The sequence below is a fragment of the Camelus bactrianus genome, chromosome 16 (genome assembly GCF_048773025.1).
Source record: "Camelus bactrianus isolate YW-2024 breed Bactrian camel chromosome 16, ASM4877302v1, whole genome shotgun sequence".
Classification (NCBI taxonomy): Eukaryota; Metazoa; Chordata; class Mammalia; order Artiodactyla; family Camelidae; genus Camelus; species Camelus bactrianus.
The window spans coordinates 39,235,103-39,251,408 of record NC_133554.1 but is presented as its reverse complement, the minus strand read 5'-3'; positions in this window follow the sequence as shown (position 1 = coordinate 39,251,408).

The window sequence follows — 16,306 nt, the reverse complement described above, 5'->3', positions numbered from 1 at the left end:
GATTTTGCAGTTTTTTTTTTTTAGGGGTTCTTTTTTTTATTTTGATTTTTTTAAATTGAATTATAGTCCATGTACAATGTTGTGTCAATTTCTGGTGTACAGCACAATTCTTCAGTCATACGTGAATATACATACATTCATTTTCATATTCTTTTTTTACCGTGAGTTATTACAAGATATTGAAATTTGGAGCCAACAAATCTTTTGAAGTTTTTTTTTTTTAATATATTGCTTTAGGCCCTTAGCAAACTCACAGGCCAGGGTACAGTACCTGAAGTACCCTGACAGGTAAAATGATTTCTCCCTGGAATTTCAGGGCACTTGAGGGGGGAGTGTGGGGTAATTGTGGGCCTCCCCAGGAGCCCTGAAGGGGACGATACGTTGTTCAAGCATCACAGCTACTGTGAGGAGCAGGAGGGTGCCACGGGTTGGGAGGGCGCTGAGCCTGGCAGACATGAGTTCAGATCCCAACTCCCCTGGCTAGGTAACTGGGCAAGTCACTCAGCCTCTCTTGACCCCCATCCCAAAAGGAGATACTCTTTGTCTGACACATTGTAGGTTTATTATTATATTACCCTACTCTCTTTCTGGTGATGGATACTGCAGAAAATCTCATAGCTGCTTAGAGAGAGGAAGAAATTTTTCCCAGTAGACTTCTCCCAATCCCTCTGCCAATCTCTCCACCCTGTGGCTCAAAGTTTGTCGGAGCTCCCTTTTCTCAGAACAACGATCAGGGGGTGAGTTCTGGTATATACCCAAGTATTTGCAGATTTGGCAGAACATTCCAAATGGAAAGGTCTGAAGCTAAGCGCAGTGAGCCACCGCAGGGCGTTTCGGCCGTTTGACTAACTGGTGATGTCTGGATCAATGTCTAGCAAGGGATAGAGTTGCCTTGGGGGTCACGGCACACTCTGGCCAGCTGGTGGCTATGCAAGGGCTTAAGGCATCAGCTGTCCAGGGCTGGGGGTTCTTCCTCACCTTTCCTTTTCTTCCTCCCCAGAATCAGGGTCCTAGGGGAACACTTATTTGTCCCTTCATTCATTCCCTGACCCCTGGACTGGCTTAGGTACCCCCACAAAGTACTCTCATGGCACCTGGTACTTTTCGATTATTGTACTGATCATGCTTAGAAATTACTTCAGAAACTAGAAATATTGGGCTCCCAGGAGGGAAACTGAGGCACTTGGGGCCCAGCTATCGGACAGCATTTTCACAGTATTTTTCTATGTTTTTTAGGTTTTGAACAATATGGACATATTTTCCTATCAAAACAAAGTTATTTTTGAAAATAAAGAAGCTGCTTAATTATCTACTTCTTCCACTAGACTCCATCCTCCATGAAGACAGGGCTTCTGTCTTGTTCATCATTATATCCTCAGCTCTGTAAATATATTTGAATGAATGCATGACATCCAATGACAGGGTTTTGTGACTCGGGGGGGCAGAGATGAAACGGACAGATAGTCTTCACTTACCCCAGCCACAATTGACCTGCTTGTGCTGTATTTATGCTGCATGCACTCTCAGTGTCTTAATTTGGGAGCTTTACACCCTACTGTTAGCTCCATGAAGACCAATTGAGGCAATTTTTAATTTATGCAAAAAAATGGGGCTTTTATGCTTAATTGAAAAGCCCAAACACGTGCACAAAACTATTGTAAGAGGGAAAATAAGAGTTACTGTGCAAACAATTTACAAATATCCATCCAGTTTTCCTGGAGTCATAAGCAACCCTAGCCTGTCCTCTGTCCACTTTCCTCAGTTAAGCCCCAGGAAGCTGGAGAAGGGTTACCAGATCTCCAGCGCTACCATCGTGCTTTCCAAATGTCACCTCAATATGATTCTTAACCAAATTCTAAAGAATTCCCCCTCCCACATCATTTGGAACTGTTGTTTCACCTGCCCCATGATGATTATGCCCTCAGAGCTCCAACTCCCTCCACCATCTCTTTCAAGGAAAGTTGGGGCAGAGGCACTCTGGAAGTGGGAATGAAGGGAGAAACCAGCTTGTACTTCCTTCTCCCAAGCTGGGTTTGGGTCTCTCTTGTTCATCCTTAAAAACAATAACTACAGCTTAGAAAGCATTTACTGTGAACCAGACACTGCCTCCTTTATCCTTGCAAAAACCCCATGATGTAGATCATTATAATACCCATTTTACAGAGGTGTTAACTGAGATTCTAAAGGGCCAAGTTCTGGGCCAAGGAACCCAGCAGGGACTTGAACACATGTCTATCTGACTCCAAAGCTCATATTCTTTCCTCTGGGCAACCCTGCTTCTCTGGAATGAAGTTGGATGATAATACCTACCTGACGCACTGCTGTCAGATGAAGGGAGATGAAGGTGTTTAGGGAAGAGCATGGGACCCAGTACGATCAATAAATGGTAATTATATTATTGGTTGTTCCAAATCAGATACCATCTGGTGCCAGATTCTCATAGAGGTTAGTGGGAGCAAGCAGCAAAGATTTTGGAAAAATTTATCAGATAAAAAAATATTTTCTTTGAATTTGGAAAAGACCACATTCAATCAGTTTTTTCCCCAATATTTTTCTTTATTCCATTAAAGCAGCACATTCAGTCTGTCTCATTTTCTTCAGGGCATGGGTCTACTGGGGACATGCATTGTGAACTCTTTTCTAGCCCACACCTCATTGCATGAGGAGGTGGGCCACTGGCTGTCCAGTGGGATGGGCCTTTAGATTTGGAGGTGATGACTGACATGGAGGAGAATGAGACAACCCCCAAACGTAACGTGGTCGATTTTAACCTGCGGCTTCTCAACACCAGGGCTACATGCCAAGCATGGTAGACGCTCAGTAGAATTTTATGGATGGCTTGGAACCCTGGCCTTGCCTCTGAGCCCAGGGAGCCTCACAGGATGAGGCCCAGGGCGGGAGGGGTGAGGTCATGGGGCCAGGGCGGCCCCTGGACTCAGCACTTTTTGGCAAGAGCATAATGGGGCTGACCAGGCGGCTGAGCAGCACTTCTGTTGTTTTAGAATAAGCAGGCAGGGTACAAAGCAAAGGGCCCAGTCAGCGTTCAGCCAGCACCTACCTCCCCCATGAGGGGCTGCTTCTAGGGGACCTTTTTTGCCCTTGTTCTTGCTACGCCTTTAAACAAGTAGGAGAGTCAGGGCCTGGCAGGGCCTGAGAAGGCACAAGCCCTGGGAGAGAACTTGGAAGCATCTCAAGCCTCCAGCTCTTTCTGAGCACTTCCTGTGTCCAATCGTCCCTCTGCTTGCAGGCGGAAACAGATGCCCGCATGCCTGCTGGGGATTCTGTTGTCCTAAGGGCCCAGCCTCCCTAGCTCGCTTCCTCTGTGTGTAACTAGCTTGAAGGCTTTTCAGCTCTGTTCAGTCTTACTGAATTTCTCCATACTGCAGCTTGTCACTTCCTCTCATCTGGAACCCTGTGAAACTGTTAGAAAAATAGTTACAAAGATAGGACTTACCCTATGGGGCGGCACTCAGCCCACTCTCTCCACTACATCCTAGTTGTTCAACTCCATGTCTCATTTAGGGCGGCCAGATGTAGCAAATAAAAATACAGGTAAATTCAAATTCCAGATAAACAATATGTTGAAGTGTAAGTAAATCCTAAATATTTTTTATACTAAAAAAGTATTTGTTTATCTGCAATTAAAATTTAACGAGGCGTCCTACATTTTATTTGCCAACACCAGTCTCCTTCCACCTTTGTCTGGGGCATCGTGTAATATCCTTCTGCCAATCTGCTGTTCTTTTGTCCTTTAGAGAAGGTAGTTAAAAAGTCATCATCTTCAGGATGACTTCCCTGGCATACCCAGTCCCACCAGCCCCCTGACAACATCCTATGACAAAGTGGAGAATGGAAGAGAATCTATATGTTTTTAAGCGTTTTCCCAAATGTTACCTTATTTAATCATCCCTAGTAACCTTGAGGGATATGCTTCATTAACCCCAATTTACAGTAGAAAAATCAGACTCAGAGAGCTTGTGTCACTTACCTAAGGCCACAATGCTGGGAAGTGCCAGGGCCAGATTTCAACCTCAATTCTTTTTGGTTCCAAAACCTATATTCTTTACCATGTTGCTTATAGGAATCCCTCACCCTTCATTTGTGTGAATCAGCATGACTCATGGAGAGTAGCCATAAAAGCAAGTTTTTTTTCATCTTCTCTGCCCCCTTTTCTTTTTATTGAAGTGTAGTCAGTTTATAGTGTTGTGTTAGTTTCTGGTGTATAGCATAATGATTGATTCAGTTATACATATGTATTTCTTTTCATATCCTTTTCCATCATAGGCTATTACAAGGTATTGAATATAGTTCCGTGTGCTGTACAGTAGGACCTTGCTGTTTATCTAGCTTATATATAGTAGTTAATATCTGCACTTCTCTGACCTTTTCTGCTTTTTCAGTGAGGCTAATTTCTCTCCCTTCCCCTGGATGTAAACTTGGGTAGTTCCACAACTTCTGTGGCCACTTTTAGGTAATACAAAGTTGGATAGTTACTTTAAATCATAAAAGATAATCTGGATTTAAAATTAGAATGTTCAAGGGGGACGGTATAGCTCAGTGGTAAGAGTGCATGCTTAGCAAGCTGGGTTCAATCCTCAGTACCACCATTAAAAATAATAATAATAAAATAAAATTTAAAAATAAAATAAAAAATTTTAAAAACACACAAAAAGTTAGAATGTCTGCTGTAGTAACCAAAACTTTAATCTCTATTCAAAGGTAAGTCTCCCTGCTGCCCTGACAGGACCTGGATTAGGCAGAAAGCTGGCACCCAGAGAAAGTGCACTCTTTTTTTCTTTCTCTTGCTTACTCACTGGTTTCTGATCCTTCTAGGAATGGAGGGAATGGGAGAGGAAGGGGACAGAACAGAACATTTCTTACTTGATGGTCCTGTGGTAAGATGGCTTCATACCCTATGCCCAGCAACTCTTCAAAGCTGCCTGTCTTGTGGACACTTCCTGGTTCTCTGGAGAGCGCCCACCTGCAGTAACCTTGACCCAGGTCTCTGCATCTCCACTCTGGCTATGGTTGCTTCTACAGCCCGTAGGCTCCTGGTGGTCTACCTCTAGATTTACTCTGTTGAGGACGCATCAGTCCTCCAGGAGATCTACTGGACTAAATCTGCTCCAGCCCCACTCCAGTTCCTTCTGAGACATGACCCACCTCTGGTCCATGGAAACACTCACATGTCCTTTGCCCCAGTAAATTCTGGAGTGTAGTCTGATTCTTACTCAGCCTCCTCGGCTCTGCCTCATCCCTTGGCAACTGCCCAGCCCAACTTCTGACCTTTAGACGTCTGACTTCAGGGACACGTAACAAGCTTTCTAAGTGGAGCCCTTGCTGCCTTCACCTGAGGTGAAGCTCTTTCACTCCTTCCTCTGAAGAGGGGTGGGGTTCACAGCTTGGCTTCTCAAAAAATTCTCTTTGCAGCCAGTCTTTAATCTCTCCAGCTCTTGGTGTCAGAAGGGAAGGTTAAGAGCCACCAGATCAGTTCTCAAACATCTCCTTTGAAATTTCTGCATAGTACTCCATCACGTAACTTACTTTGCTTTCTAGTATCTGCCATGCTAATGTCTTAGCCACGCATGACATCCTGTAACATGCGTGAGCTACTTCCCTGCTCACTTCACACTGCTCACCCACCTATGCTGCCTTTGCTCCCAGCAGGAGACCTTACATCCTGTTTCATCAGGCATGGATTTCCTCAGCTTCCTGCCCCTGGAACCTACAGTACCTGCAACACTATTAATTTCCACCCTCACCTCCTCACCTCTGGTCCCAGACGCTCACCACTTCCTGTTCTGGTTAATATTCCATCTTCTTAAGACTTCATGTAATCAATTAACCCTCTCTTGTCTAGTATTCTAAAAAGGAACACCTATATTTTACTACAAAAGTATATGTAACTTAAGAAGTCATATATTAATAAAATACGTATAATAAATATTTTTTTTAACAAATCCAGCACCCCTGCTTCTCATAGGTTACCATTTTCAACTCTTTTAGCTTTTGTTTTGTTATTTCATTGATTTTTAGACATTCTATACTGATTTATTATCTTGATGGACAGGATTTTAGCTCTCTTCCCCTCCCCACCCTCTGATAGACTTACTACAAATTTTGCTTAAATCTATATTCAGTGAATTAGTTTCTATGACTGTAAATATGATTTATGACTGTACCAAGTAATGTATGATGACATCTCCCTTCCTGAACCATGTTTTGCTTCTCCTAGGGTTAAACATTTCCTAGTTTTTCCACAGGCTCAGTTTTCCCATATCTTCATGAAATATCTCTTAATACAATATTCTATCAGACTATCAGTCTGCTCCATCTTTTCCTCTTGGCGATGTCCATCTAGAAGTTTCTGTCCTGCTCCAGACTAAAGAAGTTCTGTCTATGCTGCTGCATAGGTGTTGTCCAGAGACCTCTCTTGGCTGACATCCCGGTAACTCCCTTTGCAGTGCTCCAGGGTTGAATCCATGTCCTTCCTTTTCACAGTTTACCCTCTTGTGTTAGTAAAACACATTCTCTAATAGTGTCCTGAGAAATGGCACATGGACATAAATTTTTTAAGGTCAAAATATGTAAAAATACATTTTTGTATGGTCACATTTGATCGAAGGCTTGGCTAGGTATTGAGTACGAGCACCCTGCAAACTGGGAAGGCATTCCCCCTTTGTCTTCTGTGTGCAATGTTGCTGTTGAGAACCGTAATACCATTTTGATTCCTGATCCTTTGTATGAGACCTTTTTTTTTTTCCTAGAATTTTTTTTTTAATGCCCATTGATCTGAATTTCCTGAGGCTGTGCCTTGGTGAAAATCTTTTTTCCTTTATTTCTCTGGGCATTTAGTAGACTCTTTCAACCTTCAGGAAAGGTATGTCCTTCAGTTCTCTGAAATGTTCCTGTATCATTTCTTTGATCATTTTCACACGTCTGTTTAATATGTTCCTTTTTCTGTAACTTTTACTCGTTGGATGTTGGACCTCCCGAATACTCTGGTTTTCTCACATTTCTATTCTATTTTATGTCTCTTTGTCTTTTTGTTCTAACATCTAAGAGATTTCCTTGATGTTAGCTTTTCATCCTATAGAGTGTCCTGTTGCTGCTATAGCAAATTACTACCACAAGCATAGTGACTTAAACAACACGAGTGTATGGTACTATAGTTCTGGAGGCAGGACTGCACTCCTTCCGGAGGCTCTACGAGACAGTCTGTTTCTTTGCCTTTTCTGACTTCTAGAGGCTGGCTGCCTGCACTTCTTGGCTTATGGCCCCTTTCTCCAACTTCAAAGCTAACAGTATAGCATCTTCAGATTTCTTTCTCTGTGACTGGTCCTCCTGCCTGCCTCCCTCAGAAGGACCCTAGTGATTGTATACCCAGATAATCCATCATCATCTCCCCATCTCAAGTTCCTTACTCATGTCTGCAAACCCCTTAGCCATAGCATGGAAGATTATTTTCACAAGTTCTGGAGACTAGGATATAGATATCTTTGGAGGGCCATCATTCTGTCTATCATAGACTTTTTTTTTTTTTTTTACAAAATTTGTTATTTTTACAGTCACATTTTTAATGTCTAAAAGCCCATTTTTGTTTTCTCTGATGGTTTCATTTTTAAAACATCTTGTTCTTGTTTCATAGATACAATATTTTCATTTCTCTCTCTGAGGATATTTTTGCCCCTTTGAAGTTTTCTTACTCTTTCTACATTATCTCTATTCTCTTCAGGTTCCATTACTTCTATTTCATGATGATGATGATGATGATGATGATGATGGCGGTGGCGGTGGTGGTGGTGTTGGAGGATTTTCCCAAATGTGTTATGATCTGTGGGTGTCCTTTCTTACTGAAGAAAAAGCTGACTGGGAAAGACTGATGGGAAATCCTGGATGCCTGGGTGAAGACTGTCAACTGGTAGAAGTCATTATATGACAGCAGGTGGTCAACCAGCTTTTTTTGGTGGGAATTATCAAAAATCAGTAGCTGTAAGTTTTGCTTGGGTTGGTTCAGTTTCCTCCTAAGAAGGATTCTCTGCTCTCTCTCTGGATGGTGGTTTTCCGGAACCGGGTGGAAGCAGACAGGTGTTGTGTGGGCTTTAACCTGCTCCTCCTGGTCTCAGCTCCGCACCTCACATCTTCCTTTGTGCTCAGCGTCCTCTCCTCTGGACAAAGTCTATACAGAGCCTTTCCTCCTGCAAGATTTCGACTATGCAGTGGGTGGGAGGATGGTGGAAGCTGAAAGCTAGCTACTCACACAGATCTGCACAAGGCCCTCCTGCTTTGAGCCCCCTTGGGTAATCCCAGAATCCTGTGAGTGTTTGGTGCCTCTAGTTCCAGGCCCTTTTCAAAGTTCCAGTGGGTGTTCCTCACTATGCTCTCTTGAATTTGACTGTCCTTTCCGTTAAGGTATTTACCATTCCCTATTCACTTTTTGAAGTAAACTTTTAAAATTTCAGAATGATTTTAAATTTACAAAATTATTGTGAGGATAGTATAGAGAGTTCTAGTATACCCCACACCTAATTGTCCCCACTATTAACATCTTACATTTGTATGTACATTTGTCACAATTAATGAACCAATACTAGTACAATATTATTAACACAAGGTCTATACCTTATATAGATTTCCCCAGCTTTCCCGTATTGTCCTTTTTCTGTTCTGAGATGCTAGCAAGGATACCATATTACATTCGGTTGTCATGCCTCCTTTGGATCCTTTTGTTTGTGACAGTTCCTCAGATGTTCCTTAGTTTTGATGACCCTGAGAGTTTGAAGAAGTACAGTCAGGTATTTTTATAGAATGTCCCTCAATTATGATTTGTCTGATGTTTTTCTCATGATTCAACTGGGGTAATGGATTTTGGAGAGGGAGACCCACAGAGGCAGAGGGACATTCTCATCACATCACATCAAGGGTATGCACTATCCAGTGACTCATCACTGGTGATGTTAACCTTGATCGTCTGGCTTGAGGTAGTGTTTGTCAGGTTTCTCCATTGGTAAAGTTATTTCTTTTTTTTCTTCCTTTCCACACTGTACTCTATGGAAAAAAGCCTTTGTGCACAGGCCACACCTAGGGACTGGTGAGTTAAACTCCATCTCCTTAAAGGCTCCCATTCACTTTTTGTTTTAAAGATCTGATTGGAAGTTATACATGTTTGCTAGTTCCATCAGTGATGGCATTTGTGTTTCTGTTTTTTTGGTCTCTGTTTTACATTCCTGTAATTTTTACCTTTCTTCTACTGACTCTTTTCCCTCAGTCTATAAGCACGCTTACGCCCTCCTCATCTCAGAACAAAACCTTAACCTACCACCCTCCCCACCAAGACTCTGCTTTCCCTTCTGGATGTCACCCACTCTCCCTCTGCCTTCGTAACCACAGGCCTTAAACAAATACTATTTCAAAGTTCTCACCTCCCTCTCGCTTTTCAAAAACAGCGATCTTATTTCTGTTCTTGTCTTTCTTCCAAAACTGTTTTGGCATGGCAGGCCAGTGACCTCCTATTGCCACACCCCATGGACCCTGGTCTTTCTCTACATCATTTGACTCATTGAACATGCCCTTCTTTAAAATCACTCTCTTCCCTCGACCTCTGTCTGAGTCACTGCTGACTGCTGTCCCACCTCTTCCTCTTAGCCTGCTTCTTTTTCTCCTCTTGCTCCTTCCGTGTTGTTTTCCTGAGTCTGTTCTTGGCCTCTTTTCTCCTCTCATTCTATATTCTCTTTAGATAATCTCAGCTACTTCCAAGACTTCAACAACCACTTTATGCTGATAACACTCAAAACTATATTTCAAATTCAGACATCTCTCTTTGTATTCTTTTCCCAGGGTTACTGTACAAATTACTACCAGCTTGGCTTGAAACCACAGAAATTTATTCTCTTACAGTTCTGTAGGCCACAAGTTTTGATCATGGTGGTCAGTAGAGTTGATTCCTTCTGGAAGCTTTGAGGCAGAAACTGGCCCATGCTTCTCTTGCAGCTTCTGGTAGTTGCTGGCAATTCTTAGCCTTCCTTGGCTTGTAGATGTGTCACATGCTCCGTCTTCACATGCTCTTCATCCCTACATATCCCTCTGTGTCTTCACATGCACCTTTTTTTTTTTTAAATGGAGGTACTGGGGATTGAACCCAGGACCTTGTGCATGCTAAGCATGGGCTCTGCCACTGAGCTATACCCTCCCAGACCCTGCGCCCCGGAATCAATCTCGACTCCTCTTTCTCACCATCATATCCACCCTTTGGCTGAATCTTGATAATTCTACCCCCTTAATAGTTCTACGATGTCTCCACTTCTCCATCCCCTTTGTATTGGTTATTATAAGTTTGGCTGCAAGTAACAGAACACCTAATGCAAACTAGCTTAGACAATAAGAAAATTATTTAGTTCATTTAACAGACCATAATGCAGTAAGGTAAGCGTCAGGCTTGGTTGATCCAGTGATGTTTCAATGACTTGGGTTTTTTTCCATCTCTGTTCTACTGATTTCAGTGTTGGCTTCATTCTAAGCCTGGTTGCTTTCATGATTGTTGGATGTTTTCCAGTAGCAGTTGGGGCTGTGTGTTTCATTGTTCACATCCAACAGGAGAGAGTGGCTTTCTGTGTCTAAAGAGTAAGGAAGATTTCCCAGTAGCCTTCAATATCCAAACCTTGTGCATCACTGGCCAGAATTAACAAGAGTTAACATTTTGTAATACTTACTTCAGATCTTTAAAACAAACAAACAAGCAAACAAAACCTTACAAATAAAATTAAAGATTCCTTTGTACTTCCCCCAGCATTGTTCCCCTCTCTCACTCCTCAGAAGCAACCACACTCCTGAAGTTAGTATGGATGTTTCCTGTCTATGTTTGCAAATTTCTACTATGTACTTATAAAAATACACATGTCATTTTTTGTTTTGTAAAAAAAGTACCTAATGTACATGAAAATTTTATGCATGTAAATGTACACAACATATAAATTCCAGAAATCACTTCAATCTTCCTTCAACATTATATTTTTGAAATCTATCCATATTATTACATGTAGATCATATTCACTCATTGTATGGGCTGCACACTATTTCATAGTATGAATATACTACAATTTACAGTCTTGCTTTGTGTCTTTTATTTATCATGATTTTCTGTGCTTTTCTCCCTCCCCTCCTTCTTTCTGAGTTTTTTAATTATCTTTCTTTTCCCCTCCACTGATTTGAAACGTGTACATTCTATTTATTGTATTTTAATAATTACAAAATCTTAAATGTATCCAGTTTCTCTATCCTTCTGAATAAAATAAAGATCTTAATTCTGAACTTTCTATTCCCATCTTGTGTGTTACTCTTTGGTTCTTTATTTTATTTTACTTTTTTAGTAATTATCCCTTACTTAAATTTACCAATTTTTTTTCATTATCCCTTCTTGCATTTTACTCCATTCTTCTGGATTTGTCTTGCTTGTTACAAAATAATTCCTTAATAGTTCTTTCAGCAAATTTCTATAAATAATCAACTTTCTTAACCTTTGTATGTCTGAGAACAACTTATTTCACCTTTGCTTTGTATAGAAGTATAGCTGGGAACAAAGATCTTAATGGACAGTTATTTTCCTGAGCACTTTGATAATATTATGACATTGTCTTCTGGAAACTTCAGCAATGATGAGAAATCCACTATCCATCTGATTATTGTTTCTATTGTAGTTAGTCTGTTCTCTTTAGTAGCTTGTTTACCTTTGATGCTCTGCAATTCCATAGGAGGTGTTAGATACAGAATTAAAGAAAATCTATTTAGGACTTGTGCTTTTTCAGTTGACAAACTCATGTCTGCTTCCGTTCAGGAAACTTTTCCACTGTTACCTGGTTTTGTACTTCCTCTTTTTTCCACTACTGTTATTTTCCCCTCTGAACTCCTACTTGGAATTTCTCATTCTATACACCATATCTTCTTGTCTCTATTTCTTATTTCCTCTCTTCTAATCTCTTTGCACCACACCCTGAGTGATTTCCTCATATTTGTCTTCCATTCATTAATTCACTCTCTGCCAGAATCTAGCTCTTTAACCTCTCTATTAAATTCTGTTTAAAAAAACAAATTGTCTACATGTTTTTTATTTCTAGAATTTTTATTTGGTTCTTTTTCAAACCCACCTTTCCCCCCATAATATCTTACTTATTATATGGATTTTACTTCTTCCTCTATGTAGTTGAACATTTTCGACAGATTTATTTTAAATTAGCTTTCATGTTTCTTGAAAGGAAACATTTTTTCAGATTGTCCTTTTGTCTGTAAATCCTGGGGTATAAATTTTCTCTTTCATTGTATCTGCCATCTCTCCATCATGAAGTTTTTTCCTGTATTTATTTGTTTCTACAGGGGACAGGGTTTTGTTTATTCTCTAGGTTTTGGAGAAATTCCTGTAGGGGTAATCTTGTATTTCTCTATGCTAGTACTCTGTATGAGTTTCACCACATCCAGACCAATTTTTGCTAATATCTTGGACTGGGGTTCTCAAACAGCAAACCTATCATGTGCTCAGGTACTGATTCTGCGCTTAGCAGAATCTTTCTGATCTTTCCCTGCACAGACTCTAGACAGATGCCGAGCTTTCTTGCTGTGTTCTATGGCCTATGTGTTCTATGGTCAGTTTTTCTAGAACCTGTTTTATCTACAAGAAAGCCTTTTTGTTCTTGGCTTTGAGCAGGAAACCTGGTTCCAGCTCGTGGGACCTGAGGCTACAGCTCCCATCCCCAGAGAGGCATTAAATTCCTGATTCTGATACCCTCTAGGACTCTGGGCTTTAGATTGTGATACATGAGATCTGAGTATATTCTGTGACTGGTCTTGAGGGACCTATCAAGAGTCTTTTTTTTAATTTTGTTTTTTATTGGAGTGCAGTTGATTTACAATGTTAGTTTCAAGTGTACAGCAAAATGATTCAGTTATATACATATGTGTGTATATATATTATTTTTCAGATTCTTTTCCATTATGGTTTATTACAAGATTTTGAATATAGCTCACTGTGCTATACAGTAGGTCCTTGTTGTTTATTTATTTTTTATATAGTAATGTGTATCCATTAATCCCAAACTCCTAATTTATCCCTCCCCTGCCCTTTCCCCTTTGGTAATCAGATAAACTTTGTATTGAAATCTAACACACTTATAGAAGAATGCACAAATCATGAGTGAACAGTCTGATGGCTTTTTATAAAGTGCAACACTTGTATAACAGCCACACAGATCAAGGTATAAAACTACTGGAAGCTCACCAGAAGCTTCGTCAGGCCCCCTCCAGGCACAACACTACTATCCTCTGAAAGGTAACTTATTATTCCAGTTTCTAAGGGTATTAGGTTCGTTTTGACCATTTTGCACTTTATACACATGGAGCCGTACAGTACGTCTCCTTCAGTGTTGGCTTCTTTTTCTCTCATCATGTTTATAAGGTTCTCCCATGTCGCTGTATGTATTTTAGTTTGCTCCTTCTCAGTGCTGTATGGTATTGTAGTCTATGAGAATACCACAGTTTTTTAATCCATTCTACTGTTGATAGGTCCTTGAGTGGTTCCCACATTAGGACTATTATAAATGGTATTGCCATGAACGTCTTTGTATATGTTTTTGGTTAAGATATACAAGCGTCTCTTTTGGGAGTATACTGAGAGGTTAGATTGCCAGGTCATACGCATGCTCCATTTTAGCAGACATTGGCAAACAATTTTCCAAAGTTGTTGTACTAATTTACACTCCCACCAAGAGTGTGGAGATGTTTTCACATTTGTGCACACATATAAGAGGATTTAGAACTAGGGCAGATCTTTTCCCTCAATTGCCTGGGATTGAGAATTATCACTGCTCCTTTTCAAGGAGAATAAATCAAGATCAATATCGGAACCCCTGGTTTATCTCTTTTTTACTTCATGATATATAACTACAAAGTGTATTCAAAGCACTACACTTTTTCAAGCTTCTACCCTGTACCAGGCACTGTTCTAAGACAGTGGATGTAATGTCCATCCTCATTACAACCCTACGAGGGAGGTAGTATTATTGCTTCATGTTTCATGAGGCGAGGCAGCTGCAACTCAAAAAGATGGAATAACTGGCCCAGGACCCCAGAGCCTGAAATCACAGTGCTGCAGCAGCCGGACTCTGAGGCCTGAGCTCTTCACCTCACAGCAAGTATGCTCCCGCATTCTCCTGCCAGGGTGTGAACTCAGCCTTTTTCAAAAATCTTTTTTGCACCTTCCTAAAGACCTAAAATACAGAGCCATATGTTGTCAGATAGAACAACCTGGACCCCATGAAAGTTGCCCAGCTGCAGCTTGAGATCCATGCATTGGTATCAGCAGGGGAACACAAGTGAGCAGTCACTGTGAAGAATTCTGCTCCCCAAAGTCTTGCTTCCATCAAGTGTGCATTGAGTGACGCTGGCTCAGTGCTGGCACACAGTGGCACGTCAGGAACATTGACGGAACAGAATTGTAGAAAAATGCACAGTTGTGGTATTGACCAGGGGCCTTCTTGGCTGCAGCTCCTGGCCTCTAATCTCTGACCACCAGGGGGCACACATCTGTCCCTAAAGCACCCTCATTCTTCTAAAGCAGGTCCCTGGGGAACGGAGGGGCTCTGTCGGAACACTCCGAATTTAGAAAAAAAGATACTAGAGAATTAGGTATTTCAGGGTGTGGCCCGAGGACCACCAAATTGTAATCACCTAGCATGCATGGCTAAAATGCAAGCTCCAGCTTGTTCACTCTAGACCTGAAGAGTCAGAATTTCTGGGGGCAGGGCCCAGAAATTGTATCTGAAGCAAGGTCACCTGGTGATTTTTTTTTTTTTCATGAACTTGGCCCTATATTCAGACTACCTATGTTCAAATACTGACTTTTTCACATGTTAACCGGGTGACCTTGAGCAAGTCAATTAAATTAAGACTCAATATTATCATAAAAGAGGAACCTAAAAACACACTTAACTCTTAAAGCTGCTGTGAGTAATAAATGATCTATATCGAGAGTTTAGCACAGTGCCAGGCGGTGTCTTAGCACTTACAAAGCTTAAAATATCATTATTATTGAATCATCTTAGGAGGGAATGTGGTGAGGGGGCAAGAGCAGAGTGGATGAGACCTGGAAGAAGAGTATGGGAGAGACGCTCCCAGTGTGGGCTTTGCTACTCTCACCTGCTGTGTTTCCTTGGGCAAATCACTTAACTTCCCTGGGCCTCAATTTCTGCACAACTTAAATGAAAGCATGGGACTAACTGCTCTGTGAGATCCCTTCCAGTGTTGATATTTTGTAAAAACTCCACAGGGTTCACAGGGTTCCAGGATCTTCCTAAACACACACACACACACACACACACACACACACACACACACACACACACACACACACATCCCACCTCTGGATCCCCTGTATGCCTGTATCTCATCAGATTACATTGCTAATTCTCTTCCCTGCTTTTTGTGAGGAGGGCAGGGCCCAGGTCTTCATCCCAGGGCGTCAGAGTCTGGCACATGGACTACCACATGGTTCCTCTGCAATAAATAGCATTTATACTGGAGAAAGTAGAAATATAAAGTGACACAAATGTGAATAATTAGGCTCATTTTTACTCCTAGTTGGTCTTTAAGAAAACAACTATTGGAGTAGAGAAGAGGGTTAGGCTCAGAATGGCTGGAGGAGTTCAGGGCTAAGGTGGGATTCAGGTGTGAGTATTGGGTGGACCGAGAACTGCAGGCAAGGATTGGATAAAAGGAAGAGCAGGCAGGAGTGGGGGGCTTACAATGCAGTTCACCTACCAGCCTCCTCCTGAAGTTGACATTCTTTCTGTTATTGATGGTTTGTGTTTGTGTTTTTGTTTTTGTGAGAAGCAGGAATGGGCTCAGTGTCTACCTAGCATGAAAACCTGCGAAGTGGTAGACTTTCAAATATTTCAAATATTTAATTTAATTACACTGACTCCTCACCTCCCAGGGCCAGACTGCTGGCACCTGCTTCATCTGACACCACTTCCTGGTACCCATATTCACTTCAGGGTGGATGAGGGGACCCTGGATTAGGGCAATGATTTCCCAGCCTCCTCTGGACAAGCGGGAAGACAGGCTGCAGGTGGCTCCAGCCTGGAACCCCAGGCAATGCTAAGCCTGGCTGGGGAGCCCATTGCCAGGTGGGCCAAGGACCTGCAGTCTGATCTTCTGGTCTTTGGGAGGAACCTCCTTCCTAGCCAACTTCACTTCCGCAGGTGAAACCAGTTCATGCCAACATTCCATTACATCCCCAGTAGGGGAGGTGCCTGTCTGACTT